The sequence below is a fragment of the Triticum urartu genome, chromosome 4A (assembly GCF_056163025.1).
Source record: "Triticum urartu cultivar PI428250 chromosome 4A, HENAU_Tu73, whole genome shotgun sequence".
Classification (NCBI taxonomy): domain Eukaryota; kingdom Viridiplantae; phylum Streptophyta; class Magnoliopsida; order Poales; family Poaceae; genus Triticum; species Triticum urartu.
In genome coordinates this window covers 46,273,165-46,294,192 of record NC_141876.1, presented here as the reverse complement: position 1 = coordinate 46,294,192, position 21,028 = coordinate 46,273,165, and positions in this window count along the sequence as shown.

Sequence of the window (21,028 nt, the reverse complement as noted above, 5' to 3'; positions counted from 1 at the left end):
AACAGCGGCAAGACTTGTACAAAAGGTGGTTGCCGGAACAGGTTCCGGCAACCGCGCCTTACGGGTAAAACTTACGAAGATGCTCAATGTTCCAGGAGTTGCTCACCGGAATTCCATCTTCGGTCTCAAGGCGGACAGCGCCAGGCCTGGTGACTCGTTTCACCCGGTAAGGGCCTTCCCACTTCGGCGTCAACTTGTTGGAATTCTTGGCGGATTGAACGCGCCGAAGAACAAGGTCGCCTTCCTCGAGACTTCTGGCATTAACTTTGCGGCTATGGTAGCGGCACAAAGCTTGCTGGTAGAGAGCAGCTCGCACAGCAGCCTGAAGACGGTCTTCCTCAAGGAGCAGCGCGTCATCTTGTCGCAGCTGCTCTTGATCAAGCTCATCATAAGCGAGCACTCGAGGTGACCCGTATACGAGTTCCGTGGGGATAACTGCCTCTGCTCCATAGACTAGAGCGAAAGGTGTCTGGCCAGTGGCTCGATTTGGCGTCATCCTGATCGACCAAAGAACCACCGGCAGCTCCTCGATCCAGTTTCTTCCGCACTTGTGCAGCCTGTTGAAAGTTCTGGTCTTGAGCAGGCGCAGCACTTCAGCATTTGCCCTCTCCGCTTGACCGTTGCTTCTCGGGTGAGCAACAGAAGCGAAGCAGACCTTGGCGCCAAGATCTTGGACGTACTGCATGAAGGTGCGGCTCGTGAATTGTGTACCGTTGTCGGTGATTATCCTGTTAGGGATCCCGAAGCGGCAAACAATCGACCTGAAGAACTTGACGGCTGACTGTGCGGTCACCTTCCTCACTGGTTCCACTTCCGGCCACTTTGTGAACTTGTCGATTGCAACGTACAAGTACTCAAAGCCCCCGACAGCTCGGGGAAAGGGGCCGAGGATGTCGAGCCCCCAGACCGAAAATGGCCAGGATAAAGGGATCGTTTGGAGAGCTTGAGCTGGTTGGTGTATCTGCTTGGAATGGAACTGGCACGCTTCACACTTGGTTACTTGTGCAGTTGCATCCTGGAGGGTTGTTGGCCAGAAGAAACCTTGCCGGAATGCTTTGCCAACAAGTGCTCTTGCGCTGATGTGGTGACCACATATGCCTCCATGTATGTCTGCCAACAGCTTTTGCCCGTCTTCCCGGTGAATACACTTCAATTTCACACCGTTGAGTCTTCTTCTGTACAGTGTCTCGTCGACAAACTGGTACATACTTGACTGCCGGGCTACTCTTTCTGCTTCTTCTTGTGCTTCGGGAAGTTCTCCTGTCTGAAGGAAACACACCCACCGGAGAGCACCTCAAGTACGTAGTCCAGATGCTTAGCCGCCGCCAAGAAGGCCCCTAAGATCAACGCTGAAGGCGCTGAGGAGCAGTCTTTGATGACTTGGTGGAAGTGCCAGTCCGCCCCGACAAGAAGGACGGCCTCACCCGCGACACCACGGATGCGGAGTTGGCGCTCATCGCCACCAGGATGGAGGAAGCAGCGGCAGCCGCAGCCGCGGGCGAGTTCGGATTTACTGTGGAGGAGGCTGATGCAGCGGAAGCGGCAAGCCGTGCTGAGCGAGGGGAGGCCGCCGGCAAGAAGGAGCTTGCCGGGCGTGACGCCGAGCCGAGCGAGCCCGCCAAGGACACGAGCGGCTCGTTGGAAATCAACTCTTCTTCCTCCTCGTCTTCAGGCAGCTCGCCGCAAGCAGGGCCTCCATCCCCGCCAAGAAGGCGTCTCCGCAAGGCCTGTGATGTGGCGGAGCGGCAAGCGGGTCAACAGTCGCCGCGCTGCATGACACGCTCTACCGCGGCAAACACCGTTGCCGCGGGAGCGCCTCATGCTGCAACGACAACTGGAGCGGAGTCTAGTCGGACCACCGCTTCAGTCCCTACCGCTACTCACGCCGCGCCGACAGCCGGAGCGGGGTCGGCTCAGCCCACCGCCACCGCTACCGCCAAGAGTCCAAGGGAAGCTACCCCTCCGCCTCCTCACGCCAGGCGCGCACCGAGCTTCGACTTCTCCGCGTTCAGCTCCGACGACGACAAAGAAGAAGAGTAAGCTTCTCTTGTTGTACTTATAGTTCTTCGATTCTTGCTGTTTTGTCTTGTTTCTCACTTGCTTTTCCCTGAACCTGTTCCTCTTCAGGACTCTGGCCCAGAGAGCGGCGAAGAGAGCCAAGGCCCCGGTGATCGTCATCGAGGACGAGCCCACTGCGACAGCAGGGGGCGCGCCCGAGACAACCTTGCCGGACCCGGCGACTTTTCTCCACGGCAGCCCCTAGCGTAAGTGTACGATTTACTTTCTGCTGCGAGGCGCGCTTGGGTACTTGTCTTTGCTGATATCTGTTTGTTGACTTGTGTAGGAGCCGAGCAGCCCCACCAGGAGCCAAGGGAGAATCCCCCGACAAGGGAGAATTCTCCGGCAAGGGAGGGCTTCCCGGTAAGGGAGAAGTCTCCGGCAAGGGAGGGTTCTCCGGCAAGGGACAGCACCAGCGGCCCCCCGACAGCGGAGACCACAACTGCAGAACCTGGTGCAGGTATTCCTCTTGCTTCAAAACTTCCCTTGGGTTCTTCTTCTTCTGATCTTCTTGAGTTTTTGCTGGATTCTGCTTGACTCTTCCCCTTTTTCCGGCCGTCAGATCCATCCGCTGCGGAGCAGATGGAAACCGAGGTCGCCGCCGACGAGGCAACCGGTGCTGGTGATGCCGCCGGCGCAGAGGCCGCCAAGGCTGACGCCGCGACAGCAGGCGAGGGGTACGGCGACCGCACTGACGGCCCTGAGGCCGCAGGAGCGCCAGGCGCTGCACCGACCGCTGACCCGTCCGCCGCTGCCGCAGCGCCAGGCTCTGGAGAGCCCCAGCCAGGCGTCTACCTGAAGGCCGGCGACGACGTCTTCATCAATCTTCCCTGGGCATCAAGCTCCAGATCATCGATCGAGGGGGAGATCTTCGACGGAGAAGTGCTTGCCTCCGCGGGATTGACGCTGGTCGACGCGCCTAGCAGCAGCAGCAACGAGCCCGAAGAAGAGCGGCTGCTGCGGAGGTTGATGTCGCTCTACCGCGCGCGACAAGCCAAGCTGGAGTCCCGCGAGGCACTTGTCGCGAAGGCGGGAGCAGACATTGAAAAGCGCGCGGAAGAGCTCGGGGGTTTCCACCGGGAAGCCCTCCGATCCCTGGCGGAGGAGCGGGAGCAGCTCGCTGAAGCGAAGAAGGCCTTTCTCCTCGAGAAGGCCGAAGCCGAAGAGCGCCAGCGACTTGCCGCTGTGAAGCTAGCCGCGGAGGAGGGCGAGCCGGCGCAGCGGAAGGTCAATCTTGACGCCCAGGAGGAGGAGCTCGCCTCACGCGAGGAGAAACTTGGCGGAGCCCTCAAACAAGCGGAGGACGCTGCCGCCGCCGAGGCCGCCAAGGAGGAGTTGAAGACGAAGGTGGCGCGACTGGAGGCCGATCTCTCCGAGAAGGGCAAGGAGCTTAGCGCCGCCAAGGTCTCCAACGTCGATCTTGAGTTGAAGCTAACCACTTTGACCAAGACTTTGGACAGTGCCAAGAAGCGGGAGGAGGCCTTGAAGGAGGAAATCAAGGCCGACAAGGCGTTGCTGGAGAGTGCTGCCACCGCCCAGAACGCCTTCAGGGAGACCGTGACGCGCTGGACGGAGAGCCTTGTGAACGCCGCCACGGACATCGACAAGGAGCTGGCGCAACTGGGGATGGAGGATCTCGGGTATCCCACCGACGACAACCTCCAACCCAGCGCCAAGCTCGTTCTGTTCTTCAAGGGCGTGGCGACGGCCCTTCAGCGACTCCGGGAGAGGATCCCCAAGCAACTGGCTGACGAGTCGCGCAGGGTCTGCGCAGGGGCCCTCGAGAAAGTGTTGATGAAGGTGGCCTTCCGCAATCCTGGCCTCCGCCTCACCAACATCCTCAGGACCTTGCCGCCAGAAGCTGATCTGGAGGAGCTCAAAGCCCTTGTCGCACCCATTGTGGACAAGGTGAGCGGAATCAAGAGGGTTGAAGGCGATCGCGTAGATTAGGCCGCCCATTTCTTCTTTCCTTGTCGCTGTTTATCTTGTCATGAAAACAATCTATTAGAGCTGCGACAAGCTATCTTTGTAATATAACTTTATTCTGGGTATTGATTCGCAACGTTATTCCCTTTACTTGATTCCTCCTTTTGTATGTCTTTTTACCCTACGCTTTTAGGGAACTTGCCGGTGTAGGCACCAGAGCCGCGAGCGCTGAGTGCGGAACGTCAGCAGCCTGCTGGCGGTGCCGCTACCGGCAAGAAACCTTGTTGCGACTAGTTGCAGCTCACTTAAGTTGTCGAGCGGACTCAAAACAAAGTAAGGGCGCTAGCAGCTCACTTAATTTTTTGAGCGGACTCGAAACAAAGTAAGGGCGCTAGCAGCTCACTTAAGTTGTTGAGCGGACTCAAAGCAAAGTAAGGGCGCGACTAGCTACGAGTTGGTTCCTCCGCGCACAGGTTTTCCATACAAAGTGGCGGTCGTTCAAGGGAAATAACTTAAAAATTAAAAAATTTGATTGCTCAAACTTTGGCAACTTAGATTTTCTGTTGTTTGCTTCCGGGCAAGGCGAAACTCTCTTGAACGACGCCTGGTCCATATCATTATCTTCTCCTCTCCTCTCCCCCCAGCAAACTTGTGGGCGAGGGGAACCTTCCTTTCAAAAGAAAGAAGAGACAATACAGATATGGAGCTTTACGGCTCGTTAGTGCTTACCGTGGAGTAGGTGCTGCACAAAGTGTCAGATCATATATGCCAAAAAATAGAAAGCATAAAATCGACAAAATGCGCAGGGCACATGAGCTTTATTTACGCACGGGGTCTGCGCCCGGCTTTGTACAAAGGATTACATGCAACAGTGGCAAGACTTGTACAAAAGGTGGTTGCTGGAACAGGTTCCGGCAACCGCGCCTTACGGGTAAAACTTACGAAGATGCTCAATGTTCCAGGAGTTGCTCACCGGAATTCCATCTTCGGTCTCAAGGCGGACAGCGCCAGGCCTGGTGACTCGTTTCACCCGGTAAGGGCCTTCCCACTTCGGCGTCAACTTGTTGGAATTCTTGGCGGATTGAACGCGCCGAAGAACAAGGTCGCCTTCCTCGAGACTTCTGGCATTAACTTTGCGGCTATGGTAGCGGCACAAAGCTTGCTGGTAGAGAGCAGCTCGCACAGCAGCCTGAAGACGGTCTTCCTCAAGGAGCAGCGCGTCATCTTGTCGCAGCTGCTCTTGCTCAAGCTCATCATAAGCGAGCACTCGAGGTGACCCGTATACGAGTTCCGTGGGGATAACTGCCTCTGCTCCATAGACTAGAGCGAAAGGTGTCTGGCCAGTGGCTCGATTTGGCGTCGTCCTGATCGACCAAAGAACCACCGGCAGCTCCTCGATCCAGTTTCTTCCGCACTTGTGCAGCCTGTTGAAAGTTCTGGTCTTGAGCCCGCGCAGCACTTCAGCATTTGCCCTCTCCGCTTGACCGTTGCTTCTCGGGTGAGCAACAGAAGCGAAGCAGACCTTGGCGCCAAGATCTTGGACGTACTGCATGAAGGTGTGGCTCGTGAATTTTGTACCGTTGTGGGTGATTATCCTGTTAGGGATCCCGAAGCGGCAAACAATCGACCTGAAGAACTTGACGACTGACTGTGCGGTCACCTTCCTCACTAGTTCCACTTCCCGCCACTTTGTGAACTTGTCGATTGCAACGTACAAGTACTCAAAGCCCCCGACAGCTCGGGGAAAGGGGCCGAGGATGTCGAGCCCCCAGACCGAAAATGGCCAGGATAAAGGGATCGTCTGGAGAGCTTGAGCTGGTTGGTGTATCTACTTGGAATGGAACTGGCACGCTTCACACTTGGTTACTTGTGCAGTTGCATCCTGGAGGGCTGTTGGCCAGAAGAAACCTTGCCGGAATGCTTTGTCGACAAGTGCTCTTGCGCCGATGTGGTGACCACATATGCCTCCATGTATCTCGGCCAACAGCTTTTGCCCGTCTTCCCGGTGAATACACTTCAGTTTCACACCGTTGAGTCTTCTTCTGTACAGTGTCTTGTCGACAAACTGGTACATACTTGACTGTCGGGCTACTCTTTCTGCTGCTTCTTGCGCTTCGGGAAGTTCTCCTGTCTGAAGGAAATGGACAATCTGTTGTGCCCATGCTGGAGCTTGTGGCTCGACAACAAGGACTAAAGGCAAATCTGCTGCTGCGGGAACATCCGCTTCTACGGTGAGAAGCTGCGTCTCTGCCGGAGCTTGACGTTCCCCGACAAGCTTGCCGGAGCAAAACTTGTTGGCAGCTTTTGCTTCAACGGAAAAAACCCTAGGGCTTGCCGGAGCATCTTGCTCCTCAGCGCTCTTGGTGTTGATCTCAGCTGCTGCGGGAACATCCGCTTCTACGGCGAGAAGCTGCGTCTCTGCCGGAGCTTGACGTTCCCCGACAAGCTTGCCGGAGCAAAACTTATCGGGAGCTTCTGCTTCAACGGAACAAACCCTGGGGCTTGCCGGAGCAGACTGCTCCTCAGCGCCTTCGGCGTTGATCTTAGGGGCCTTCTTGGCGACGGCTTCGGGAAGCTCTGCCGGCAAATAGTCACCAGAAGTCAACTTCCTCTTCTTGCTCTGTCCAGTTGATGGTGTTACGGACGGTTGAGTCAGCTTGAGCACAAAGATTCCTGGTTCCACAAGTAGCTTAAGTGCGGCGCACTTTGACAGGCCATCAGCAATGGTGTTGTGAGCTCTTGGAACATGCTCCATTTGTAAGCCGTCAAAGCGCTCTCCTAGCTTTCTCACTTCGTCGACGTAAGCTTCCATCAACGGACTCTGATAATTCTTGTTTACTTGGCGGACGACAAGCTGTGAGTCACCCCTGACGATGAGCTTCTTGATCCCAAGGTCTGCCGCGATTCTGAGACCGGCAAGCAATCCCTCATACTCTGCAGTATTGTTTGTTGCTTGCTCCTTGGGAAAGTGCATCTAGACTACGTACTTGAGGTGCTCTCCGGTGGGTGCGACAAGCAGCACACCAGCGCCGGCGACTTGCAGCGAAAAGGCACCATCAAAGTACATCAGCCACTCTTTGCCTGCTTCCTTGACGGGGATGCTCGTTTCTAGAATTTCCTCATCTGGTGTTGGCGTCCAGTCTGCTATAAATTCTGCCAATGCTCTGCTCTGGATAGTTGAAGTACTTTCAAACTTGAGGCCAAAGCTTGACAGTTCCAGTGCCCACTCAACAATCCTGCCTGTCGCTTCTGGGTTCTGTAATATCCTCTTCAGCGGGAAGCGAGTGACAACTGTGATCTCATGTGCTTGGAAGTAATGGCGCAGCTTTCTCGAGGCCATGAGAAGGCCGAAAAGCAATTTCTGCACACCAGAGTACCTTGACCTAGCCCCCTGCAGAAGGGAACTGACAAAGTACACTGGGCGCTGCACCATTTTCTTCTGTGTCTCCTCGTGCATCTGCGCAGATCCATCTTTGTCGGGACCAGAGCTTGCCGGGGAAGCCCCCTGCTTGTCGCTGGATGTGCTTGCCGTGGTTGCAGGCTCGTCATCTGCCTCCCTCTCTGCTACTAACGCGGCACTAACCACTTGATTTGTTGCCGCTATATACAGCAGCAACTTCTCTTGTGGCTTAGGTGCGACAAGTATTGGAGGGGAGGACAGGTATCTCTTCAGGTTTTGCAGCGCAGCCTCCGCTTCCGGAGTCCATCTCATTGGGCCTGCCTTTTTCAATAATTTGAAAAACGGCAGAGCGCGCTCAGCAGACCGAGAGATAAACCTGCTGAGAGCAGCCACACAACCGGCAAGTCTTTGTACATCTTTGACGCGCTTGGGTGCTTCAATCTGCTCAATGGCCTTGATCTTGTCGGGATTGGCTTCAATTCCCCGCTGAGACACGAAGAACCCGAGAAGTTTGCCGGAAGGAACTCCAAACACACACTTCTCTGGGTTGAGCTTGAGGCTGATCTTGCGCAGATTTGCAAAGGTTTCGTCCAAATCTTGAATCAGAGTTGCCCTGTCCTTGCTCTTGACCACTATATCATCCATGTAGCCTTCCACATTTCTGTGTATTTGCAGCTCAAGGGTGACATGGACTACTCTTGCAAATGTTGAACCAGCATTTTTTAATCCGAAAGGCATTCGTACGAAACAGTACGTGCCACATGGAGTAATAAATGCGGTCTTCTCCTCATCTTCTTCTGCCATGAAGATCTGATGATATCCTGAATATGCATCAAGAAATGAAAGCAAATCACATCCGGCTGTGGAGTCAACAATCTGGTCAATGCGCGGCAAAGGAAATGGGTCTTTGGGACAAGCTTTGTTAACATCGGTAAAATCGATACAAAGTCTCCATTTCCCATTTGCCTTGCGCACGACTACAGGATTGGCCAACCACGTGGGATGGAGCACTCCTCTGACAAGGCCTGCTGCTTCCAATTTCTTGATCTCTTCTGCAATAAATTCTTGGCGCTCCACTACTTGTTTCCTAACTTTCTGCTTGACGGGCCATGCATGAGGACAAACGGCAAGGTGGTGCTCAATCACTTTCCTGGGAACACCGGGGATGTCAGACGGTTGCCACGCAAACACGTCGACATTCGCCCGCAGGAAAGCAATGAGCGCGCTTTCCTATTTAGGGTCGAGAGTGGCACTGATGGTGAAGATACCACCAGTGCCGTCCTCCTTGGCGGACACCTTTTTCGTCTCTGGCAGAGCTGCCATGGTCTTCTTACACTTGCCGGTGGAGCTCGATGGTGCGTCCTCGACGGTAGCGTAGCACTCCGAAGAGGTGCGCTTGCCGGAGTGGGCATCAGAACACTTGCCGGACTTGGTCTTCTTCCCCTCGGGAGCTTCAGCGGCAAGTGACTCGCGCTCTGCTGCGGCTGCTGCTTCCCGATAGATCTTGTCGGCACAGATAAGAGCATCTTTCTTGTCGCCAGGGACAGAGATGACGCTTATCGGGCCTGGCATCTTCAGCATGTTATATGCGTAGTGAGAGGCTGCCATGAACTTGGCGAGTGCTGGACAGCCAAGTATCCCATTGTAAGGCAATGGAATATCGGCAACGTCAAATGTGACCCTCTCAGTCCTGAAGTTCAGCTCGTCGCCAAATGTTACGGCAGCGTGACTTTCCCCTTCGGCTTGCTCCTTCCCGGGTTGATTCCTTGGAATGTGCCGGTCTCTTCGAGCTCGCTGTCAGGGATTTGGAGTTTCTGGAGTACAGCGAAGGAGATCAGGTTCAAGCCGGCCCCGCCGTCAACTAACATCTTAGTGACCTTGAGGTTGCGGATAGTTGGTGAAACCAACATCGGCAAGCACCCGACCGCAGTTGTGCGATCAGGGTGGTCCTCAATGTCAAAGATGATAGGCGTGCTGGACCATTTCAGAAGTTTGCGCGATTCGACAGGTGGTTCCGCTGCGTTGACTTCGCACACCCACTGCTTGAGCTGGCGGTGCGAAGTATGCAGAGAGGCACCACCGTCAACGCACAAGACTTCTGTGGCTTTCTGAGACTCCTGCTCACTAGTCTCAACATCATCCATGTCTTCGTCGTCATCGTCTTCATCGTTGTCGCGGCCGCGGGGAGGTCTGTCTCCTTGCCGCTGCTTGGCCTTGCCGCGGCGTCCTCCCCGGCCGGCGCGCTTCTTGCCGGATTCTCCAGCACTTCCTTGGGCCCTCTCCTTGTCGCGTCACTCGTACTCAGCCTTTTGTTGCTGGACAAGCTGCTCGACCTTCTTGCAGCTCTGGAGGTCATGGCCCTTGGTGCGGTGAATCTTGCAGTATTGCTTGTCGGAGCCGTCCTGCTTGTCGGCGGCCGCCACAGCCTGGCAGTTGGTGCACGCGGCAACCTCCTTGCCGGAGCTACCAACTTTGGCCTTCTTGGCGCCACCTTCATCGCCGGACTGCTCAACGACTAGCACCTCTTTGCCTTTCTTCTTCCTGTCCCGCCGCCGGTTTTTCTTTGCCGGGGCAGCATCCTCACTGTCAGATCCTTCTGCTCCGGTCTTCTCTCCAGGGAGTCTCCTCCCTTCCTCAGCACGTGCACACTTGTCGGCCAGGGCATACAGCTCACTGACGTCTCTGATCCTGCACATCACCATCTCCTCCCTCATCCTGCGGTTACGCACGTTTTGATGGAACGCGCTGATGACCGCGGCGGGGTGGACGTCTGGGATGTTATACTGTACACGGCTGAACCTCTGAATGTACTTACGCAGGGGTTCTCCTTCCTTCTGGGCAAGCAGATGAAGGTCACTCTCTTGGCCAGGAGGTTTGTGGCCGCCTGTAAAGGCACTGACAAACTAATGGCATAGATCAGCCCAGGAGGATATGGAGTTATCCGGCAAGTGCATGAGCCAGGACCTGACGTTGGGCTTGAGCACCAGCGGGAATAGTTGGCAAGGATCTTGTCGTCCCGCCCCCCAGCAGCCTGCACCGCGATGGTGTAGATGCTGAGGAACTCCGACGAATGCGTCTTGCCATCGTACTTCTCTGGTACATCTGGTTTGAAATTCTTCGTGCTGGGCCACTGGACTTGCCGCAGCTCACGAGTGAACGCAGGGCAACCTACCGCGTACGACAAGTCGCCTGGTTTTCCTGGCGCATGCATGTCAACAGAAGGCCCAGCGCGCTGGTCTGATTGACGCCGCGCTTCTCTTCGGCGCTCGATGCGAGTACGAGCGTCTTCTTGTTGTCATTCTTGAAGAACTTGGCGCTGATCGCGACGAGCTCGCGGATCCGACGACGCGGTGGAGTCGCTGTCGAGGTGGATCCGGCGAGTCGGCGACCTCGGTCTTCGGGGCGGGGAGTGCACAGTAGTTGCACCCCCACCAGTCTTGTTGTCTCCGTCTCGTGCCTGGCTGGCTTGCCGCGGATGCAACGTGCTTGGTTGCCGCGGAGTGTCGCCGTTGGCGAAGCCGATGAGACTCTGGATGGTTGCCCTCCAATCCTCGATCTTGTCCGCCGTTGGAGGGTAGTCTAGGAGCAGCTGAGCTCGCGCCAAAGCTTCTGCTGCAGTGGCGGGCGGTGGTGGCGAACCGTGCGAGGAACGGGATATGCTCGGACTTCTAACCACGTTAGAAGGAGAAATATCCTGTCCAGGCGACCGTGCCTCGCTCGTGCCAGCATGTTGGCATGCATGGTGGTCCTGAGCGCTCCGAGATCCACCAGCCCGATCTTGGTCTAGCAAACGCATGGTAACGTGAGTACCATGACGCTGCCGGTCCCGCGCCTCCTGTGACAAGCGCGGTGCATGTGCAGACGCCGAGGTCTTGGAGTGCGCCCGGTCGTTGTGGGAGCCGGCTACGCCACCGATGGGCAGCGCAGCCTCGCCCTTGGACCTGGCAGCACCGTGAGCTCCCTCGTCTACGCCCGTTCTTTCGCCGGCGCCCGCCCCATCAGCCGTCTGTCCCGGCGGTGGTGGGTTAGGCGCGGACGGAGCAGCCGCCTCCGAAATCTTCTTCTTCGGCGGCATGTTGATGAAGATGATGAAGATCTAGCTCGCGAGAACGCCGGATCTGGTTCACACAACTTCGACGCCCCCTACCTGGCGCACCAAAGATGCTGGGGTACTGATCCACGGGCACCTATGGGACCGGCGGACCGGATCCCTTTCGGTTCAGCGGGGGCGGAGGTCGTGCAAAGAGCGGATCGAGGCGATGCACGCGAGCGATTTACCCAGGTTCGGGCCGCACGGATGCGTAAAACCCTACTCCTGCTTTGTGGTTGGTATTGATTTCTTGCTCGGGAGCGCCGAGTGCTACAGTACACTTCAGCAGCTAGCAAGACCGAGCGTGAGTGTTCGAACTGGCTAACCCCCCTCTATGTTGCACATGGGCCTCCTTTTATATGCTCAAGGGGTTACCGACAGGTGGCAACGGAGGTAAAGGGCAAAAATGGAAAGGTGCTGTGGTAGGCACAGCTACCTGCTACAGTGTATTGTACCTAACCCTGACAGCAGGGGACAAGGGCCTTAAATGCCCGTCTGTGTCGCCTAAACAGTGCGAAAAGGGACCGCCAGGGACGCCACCGCTCGCCACGATGGCGATCTTGTCAGCGCCGCTTGCCACCGCACGCCGCCCGCTGCACAGCCTCCCGCCACGTACGCCTGGAAGGGCCCCAGAGCGGCATGTTGGTGGATGTGCTGGAGCGCGGGCCCAGGAAGGTGGCTTGCCGCGGCAAGCGCCTTGCCGGGGCGCGCGGTGCGCCACGGCAAGTTCCTTGCAATGCCTTGGGTGGCCTTCCCGGCAAGCTCCTCTTGCCGGGGTCTTGGGATGCTTTTGTTAGCCTTCCCGTCAAGCTCCTCTTGCCGGGGTCTTGTCTTCTTGGCTTGGGCACTTTGTTCTTGAATGGCTCCAAAGGAACCACGGAGGATCTTGGCGGTCACCCGGCAAGCCTTGCCGCGGGATGCTGCGACTACCCGTGCACAAGTTCGGGATACTAGGGTACCCCCACTCTAGTACACCGACACTATGCTGATGAGATATCGGATCTCTCTAATGCGCTTGAGGAAGAGCGTGGTCAACGTTTGGCTCTTGAGGAGTCACACAACGATGATCATGCTAAATTAAAGAAAGATCTTGATCATTCTCTTGTTGTATCTCGTGTGCTAAATTTCGAGAAGGCCAAACTTGGGGTTGACCATGCTCGACTCAAGGAGGAGTTCAGTATACTTGACAAGGCTCACAAGGCCTTGAAGGGTGCTCATGCTAGCCTCAAAGAGTCTCATGATCAACTCCAAGTGAAGCTAACCAAGGAGAAAGCCACATTTCCTCATATGGTTTTAATTGATAATGCAAATGCTACTAACCCATGTTGTGAGCATGTGCATCTTGTGGAGGAGAATGCAAAGATGAAGGAGCAACTTGAGAAAGGCCTTGTGTCTTGCATACAAGGTGAGAAGAACCTCAACGACCTTTTGAGCAATCAAAAGGAAGTTGTGAGCAAGGAGGGAATTGGGTTTGCACTCAAGTCCAAGAACAAGAAGAAGAATGACAAGGCCAAACGACCTCCCCCTCTCAAGCAAACTTTTTTGAAGGAGGGAGAGGGTGATCCTAAGGAGAAGAAGAATAATGTGAAGGGTGGTGGTGTCAAGAAGGGCAATGCCACCCCTCCCAACCAAGTCGGTGACTTTAACCCTTCTTATGTGTTATGTCGTGCTAGTGATGGGCATGTATATTGAATGGTATATTTGGGTTACTAAGAACCTTGTTACTAACATCAAAGGAACCATTACAAAATGGGTACCTAAAACCAAGCATTGATCTATTGTAGGTGTTTGCTTTCGGTGGGGGGTCATGGTTGCTTTATAGTGGGGCCACAAATCATATGACCAAAAGCAAGGACTTGGTGGTGGATGTGCACAAGATTTCATTTACGCCCACCAATGTCGAGTGGGGTGATGCCTTGTCTTCTAAGGTATTGGGTCTTGGCAAGGTTGTCATTTCTCATGATCTCACGATCGAGAAAGTCATGCTTGTTGAGTCCCTTGCATACAATTTACTTTACGTTCGTCAACTTGCGCTCATGGGCTTTGCCACTTTCTTTGATATTGATACCATGGCCCTCTTGTGGAGCAAGACTCTTAAAGTAGCCTTTGTTGGGCATGTCGAGAACGGTCTTTATGTGATTAACTTTTAGGAGCGACCCACTAAGACCGCGACATGCCTAATGGCTAAAGTTGACGTGGGATGGCTTTGGCATCGCCATTTAGCCCATGTCAATATGAGATCTTTGCAAAGTCTTCTCAAGGGGGACCATGTCCGTGGACTAACAAATGTTAGTTTTTCCAAAGATCGTGCTTGCAGTGCTTGTATCAAAGGAAAGCTACATGAGAAGGCTCACCCTCCCACGACTATCATCTACTCGAAGAGGCCCTTGGAGCTCCTTCACTTGGATCTCTTTGGACCCCCATCCTTTGATAGTATTGGGGGTAGAAAGTATTGCTTGGTGATTGTGGATGATTATTCAAGATACACTTGGGTATATTTCTTCAAGAGGAAGAGTGGGACTCAACAAACCATCATCGACTTTGAAAATGAAGCTCATCACCAACACAATGCAAAGATCTTGACGATACGAAGTGACAACGGCACCGAGTTCAAGAACTACACCTTGGGTGAGTTTCTGAGTGATGAGGGGATCAAGCATCAATATTACGCACCTTACACCCCTCAACAAAATGGTGTAGCGGAGAGAAAGAACCGGATGTTGATGGATGCGGCAAGGACCATGATGGCGGAGTTCAAATCTCCATATAACTTTTGGGCCGAATCCATCAACATCGGTTGCCATGCATCCAGTTGGCTCTATCTCCGCAAAGGCTTGAACAAGACTCCATATGAGATACTCACCGGCAACAAGCCCAACCTCGAGTACTTCTGGGTGTTCGGGTGTAAGTGTTTCATCCTCAAGAAAGGTGTTCATTTGTCTAAATTTGAGGCTAGAGCTCATGAGGGCATATTTGTTGGTTATGCTACAAACTCTCATGCTTACCATGTCCTCAACAAGTCCACTGGACTCATTGAGGAGACGTGTAACATGGAGTTTGATGAGAATAACGGCTCCCAAGTGGAGCAAAGTGGTACTTGTGATGTAGGTGATGAAATTCCTCCCCAACACATAAGAAGAATTGGTGTTAGTCATATCCTACCCATTGAGAACCCCTTGTGGCCGAAGGAGGAGGACAATGTTTCACCCATGTGGAACCATCACCAACCCAAGACCCACATGCTTCCGAAGAACAAAGTGAAGGCCCTCAACCAAATGAACAAGATCAAGGGCAATATCAACTTCAAGATGGTGGTGAACCACCAAGTGATGCCCAAGGTCAAGTTCTCGCCACCGAGCAAGTTCAAGATCAAGAGCAAGTTCAAGATTAAGAACAAGCTCAAGACGACACTCAAAATGATCAGGTTACCACTCATCAACTCTCTCTTGAGGAGGAATTGGAGCGTCGTGCCGCCAAGATTGCCTCCAAGCTCACTACCAAAGATCATCTCATGAAGAATGTGCTTGGAAGCTTAAGAAAGGGGGTAAGCACTCATAGACAATTAGAAAACTATTGTGAACATCATGTGTTTGTCTCTTGTGTTGAGCCCCAAAAGGTCTATGAGGCACTCGAGGATCCGGATTGGCTCAATGCCATGCATGAAGAACTCAACAACTTCGAGCACAACAAGGTGTGGAGATTGGTGCCAAGGCCAACGGGTAACCATAATGTCATTGGAACCAAGTGGATATTCAAGAACAAGCAAGATGCTCATCGAATTATCGTTTGCAACAAGGCTCGTTTGGTAGCACCAAGATACTCCCAAGTCAAGGGTATCGACTACGGTGAAACCTTTGCCCCCATTGCTCGCCTTGAATCTATTCATTTGTTGATTGCTTATGCTTCTCATCATAACTTCAAGTTGCAACAAATGGATGTGAAGAGTGATTTTCTTAATGGTCCTGTTAATGAGTTGGTATATGTCAAACAACCCCCGGGGTTTGAGGATCCCGAGTTCCCCAATCATGTGTACCAACTCGATAAGGCACTCTATGGCCTTAAACAAGCCCCACGTGCATGGTATGAGCACCTTACCGAGTTTTTGCAAGATCGCGGGTATGAAATTGGGAAAATCGACCCCACTCTTTTTACTAAGAAGGTCAAAGGGGAGTTGTTTGTATGCCAACTATATGTTGATGATATTATCTTTGGTTCCCCTAACAAAGCTTTCAATGAGGAATTTGCCGCTCTCATGACCTTGAAGTTCAAGATGTCCATGATGGGAGAGTTGAAGTTCTCTCTCGGGTTCAAAATCAAGCAAAGAAGAGAATGAACCTTCATCAACCAAGCCAAATACACTCAAGACATGCTCAAGAGATTCAAGCTAAGTGATGCCAAGCCGGCTTCCACTGCAATGCCCGTCAAATGCCAACTTGACATCGATCCCAATGGTAAAGCGGTGGATCAAAAGGTATATCGCTCCATGATTGGCTCCTTGCTTTACCTTTGTGCATCTAGACCGGATATCATGTTGAGTGTGGGAATTTGTGCATGGTTTCAAGCCGCACCTAAGGAAAGTCACTATGTGGCAGTCAAGTGAATCTTTCGATATTTGGCTCATACCCCAAACTTTGGCTTATGGTACCCAAGAGGAGCTAACTTCAACCTTGTGGGCTTTTTGGACTCGGATTGGGCGGGAGACAAAGTGGATAGGAAGTCAACTTCTGAAGGGTGCCGATTTCTTGGTTTCTCTTTGGTGAGTTGGTCTTCTAAGAAGCAAAGTTGTGTGTCTCTCTCGTCCACCGAAGCGGAGTATGCGGCTGCCGGCAGTTGTTGTGCACTACTTCTATGGATGAGGCTAACTTGAAAGGATTACGGTGTCATTTGTGACAAAGTGCCTCTTTGGTGTGATAATGAAAGTGTGATAATGAAAGAGCCATCAAGATTTCTCTCAACACGGTGCAACACTTCAAGATGAAGCATATTGAGATTCGGTATCACTTCATCCAGGATCACATTAGGCGAGGGGAGATCGAGCTCAACTATGTCAACACTCATGATAACCTTGTAGATATCTTCACGAAGCCCTTGGATGAAGCAAGATTTCGCGAGTTAAGGCATGAGCGAAATATCATTGATTCGAGCAATGTGGCTTGAACCTTTGCACACCCCACCATACTCATCGTGATGTCCTATTCTAGGTGTAGGCATGGACATAGGGGGAGTATTGTTCTCTCAATGAACTCTTCCTCCCCCCATTATGCATAAATTGATCAAGTCTTTCACATTAGCCATTTTTGATGGTACTTGTGCTTTAAAGATGAGTTTTGGTCATGGGACCAAGGTTAAAATCTTCACAGTGCCATACCATAACACTCAAACATAGGTGGCCTCGGCCACTGCCCTTTTTCTTTAGAAGGGGAGTTGGTTTCCTTGGGTCTTTTTTGCTCTTGCATAGTCCTTTGTTAGGTCCTAGGTGTTGTGATCTCCAAGTTGGGGGTTTTCTCGTTGGTTGCTTATTGCTCTCTTGGAGATCATCACACCGTATTATAGTGTCTTGCTCCATCCCAAGCCTTTCTCTACCTCTGAAACATCTCATCCAATTGCACACATCTTAATCTTGGTATGGGCAATGCTGACTGGGCGGTTCAACCGCTGGTACACTCAGTTTGTACCGTCCCAGGAGGACTCCCAGGGGTGTTTGAGCGGTTCCACCGCTTGACCCAAGGTCGTGCTCCTGGCCGGTACTACCGCTCAGTTACAGGCAGTACTATCGCTGCCTTCCAGCCAATGGAAGTACCACCCGCAACCACTGGTACGTATCAGCAAGCGGTACAACCGCTCCTAGGAGCGGTACAACCGCTTCGCGTCTGCGGGCATATATAAGGGTAGGGGTCGAAGGGGTTTTCTTTTCCCCTTATCTCTTGCCCTCGTCGCCAGTCGCCATTGTTCCTGCCCCAGAGTGCTCGCCGTGCTCCGGATCCATGGGTTCTCCGTGGATCCGCTCCATGGAGGCCCCCTCCTTCCCGATCTCTTCCCATGGATGCTGGTAATGCCCCATTTCTTTTCTCTCTAGTGTTTCCTTCCCTTCTTCTAGGGCATTGCTTGACATTCCACATTTATTGTTCAAACTATTGGGTGGAACAGATCTATATGCCTCCTGCTTTGTTTGCATTATCTTAGAAGTTAGAATATTGTTAGTTTGATTCAAATCTCGTGGGTAGTCATTCTACTACTGGTAGTGTTGTTCTCCAAGTGGTTCTGCTGCCTCTAGGGTGGTACAACCACTAGAGCGGTACTATCGGTTGTAGAACCGGTACAACCGCGATGTGTGAACCACATAGCACTATTCTATCTTCTCTGTTTCGCAAGAAATATATTCCCCTGCTCTTGTGTGCAATCCTCTCATCTCTGCTGGGTTTCTTGTGTTCTTCCCGTGTGTGTGTGTGTGCAGGAGGCTCTGGTTCTCGCTCTGCTCCTCGTAGCAAGATCAAGAAGAGGGCTCGGCGTTGCAAGAGCCCAGTTGAGTCTGATGAAGAAGAAGTTGTGATTCCCACCAAGCCTACTCGCCATGAGAAGTCTGCTGCTGCCAAGAAACATGTGGTCATGCCTCTGCACAAATGGAAAGCCAAGGATTGGGAAGCCTTCCGGACAAAGAATCCATACTTGGTTCCTGTTGCGCCTCGTTGGACCACTGTTCAGTTCCAGAATGAGATGCAAGTAAGGATTGTTCATGAGCTGTTTGAGCACAACAAGAACCGGTATGCCAAGTAGTGGACCATTGATCTTGATCACTGGAGGAGCAACTTGGATTACTTTGGGGAGGCCTTGACTCTTTGTGAGGAGTTTGACTTGGTCAAGCTCATGTCTGTCAACTGTGACTTTGATGTCCAGCTTATCCTTCAGTTTTATGCCACTGTTCATTTTGGAGAAGATGGCACTCGCACTTTCTCGTTCATGTGCCATGATGAGCTCTTTCAGGTGCCCTGGAGGGCTTTTTCCAATGCCATTGGATATGAGGATACCGGTCTCGAAGGGAATGGTGGCATTCGTCCTCACGACCATCCACATTCTATGCCTAAGGAGAAACTTGCTCCTCTATACATTCGGGGACGAGGCATTATTGGAGAATCCAAGGATCTTGAGAAGGTCTATGATATCATGCATCGTGTGTTTTGCAATGTGCTTTTGCCCAAGGTTAGAAATCAGTATGAGGTCTATGGGTACCTGGTTGACTTGCTTGTTGCTATGAAGACCAAGGTGGGTTCTGGTGCTACCTTTGATGTGTCCAACTAGATGTGGCACAAGATCTACAGCATGGTCATCTACAGAAAGGTCCCCATTTATGATCAGTCATGTGCTTTCTGAACTCAGTTTGAGCTATTCGCCGCCCTAGAGAGATTCTCACTTCTCTAGATAACCTCATAGTGCATGAGGTCAAGCAACTCAAGAATAAGAAGCATGCCGAGCTTCGCTTCCCTGCTAATGATCCCGAGGATGTCTATGCCACTTCAGATGATGAGGACTTTGAGATGGGACCAGGGGCCAAGCTATCATGGGTGACCAAGCTCACCGCTAAAGTGAAGAAGACTTTCTGCCTTCAAACTGACATTCAGAAGATGTATGAGGCCCATGTCAATGAGAAGCTTTCCCGGCGTCATCAGATTGCTATGATGAAGCACCTCAACATGCCTGTAAAGAGTGGATCTGAGAAGAGCATCGCCCCTGAGGACCCGTGGATCTCTGCGCATAGCACTTGGTCAGATGATGAGGCTCCTAGCCAGCCTTCTACCTCCTTTGCTTCTACCGATGATATCATGGAGGATGCTGATAAGGACAATGATGAGGACTCTGATGATGAGGATCCAGATGCGACTGAGGAGTCAGAGGAGGACTACTGAGCTCTAGGGCGCTAGCTTCGCTCTTTTCCTTTTTTGGTGTCTTGATGCCAAAGAGGGAGAGAGTTCTATTAGGTCTCGGGATTTGCATGGGATTTGCTTGGGTTTGTGTTCTTTCGTGCTTAGTGTTGAACTTTAGTTTGTGGACCTTGTTACTTATCTTGACTTGCATGGTGTGAGACATGCGCTCCTCTATCTATCATTAATGCCGGTTATCCTTGAAGTCTTTACCTTCTTATTATGCGCTTACTGCTTATCTTCGCATGTCTAGTAGGAGTGGTGGGTATATAAAATATAGGGGGAGTCTTGCTCCTAATGTGTGCCTTTGCATTCCAAAAGAAAATTCAAAATAGTGCACACATCCAGGGGGAGTACCATCTATATTTTCTAGACCTCTTATGCAAATTGTGTTGTTGTCATCATCGACCAAAAAGGGGGAGATTGTTAGGTCATTTACCATATTTGTGTTTTGGATGATGATGACAACTCTATATTGGTGTAATTATGTGATATGTGCTTCAGGTTCTCAGTGTTTAGGTATGCATCAATTAGTCATTATCTCTAGAAGGCAAATATCGAAGACGGTGTTTTTCTACGTGTTTATCCAGTTGGTCGTAGGAAACCCATACTATTAAGAGGGGATCCACATCTAAAGGCTTTGGGTGAATCTTTTCACGTACACACTTCTCTGACCCACCCTCACCTTCCGTTTCTTGTTTGAGAGAGAGTTTTCCTTCTTTTCAACTATTGTTGTGAACTCTCAGCGGTTGTATCGCTTGCTCGAGCGGTTGTACCGCTCGCTCGAGCGGTTGTACCGCTGACCTGTGGTACCGGCCTAACCACCACCCCAGGGGTGATACCCAGGGGTTGGACTGCCCAGTGTCGCCAGAGCGGTTGCACCGCTGCCCCAGTGCTGTGGTACCACCACCATGCTCAAAAGCACTGGGTGTTGCATCCTTGGCAGTTGTACCGGCCAGGTACCGCCCAACAACCGGGGTAGCTTCTATATTGGGGCGGTAATTTCGCGGTAGTAGCCCGGTTGTTACGGTTGTGCCTTGCACACCGGTACTACCGGTGTCCTAAGCGTTACCGCTTAGGACTTAGCCGCTGCTAGTACCAGGGGCAGGCGGTAGTTTCGGCCCACTACCGCTCAACCACCGCTCACTAGGGTGTCTCCCTTCTGTTTTGTAGCGGTTGTTGGGTGGTAAATGAGCGGTTGTTCCGGTTGATCTTGTTAAGCGGCACAACTGCTCGGGTGTCCGGTTGTACCGCCTGTTAGGGTTTTGATAGTATACCCATGAGTCCCGGTTGTACCGGGGCAAGGAGCGGTTGTACTGCTGCAGTGTTGTTTTCGCAGTAACGGTTGGAATTTAGGGTTTCCTATATAAAGGAGGTTCTTCCACCTACCTCCTTCACCTCTTGCCTCTCTCTCTCCACCATTAATGCCCTTCAAGCTTTCTTGCCCGATATCTCTCTCTAGCCACTCAAAATTGTTGATTTGCTAGGGATTGAGGGAGGAGACATAGATCTACACTTCCACCAAAGGATATTTGATTCCCCCATACTTTCTTGTGTGGATTTTGTTACTCTTGGGTGTTTGATCACCCTAGACGATTGAGGTCACCTTGGAGCCACATTCCATTGTGGTGAAGCTCT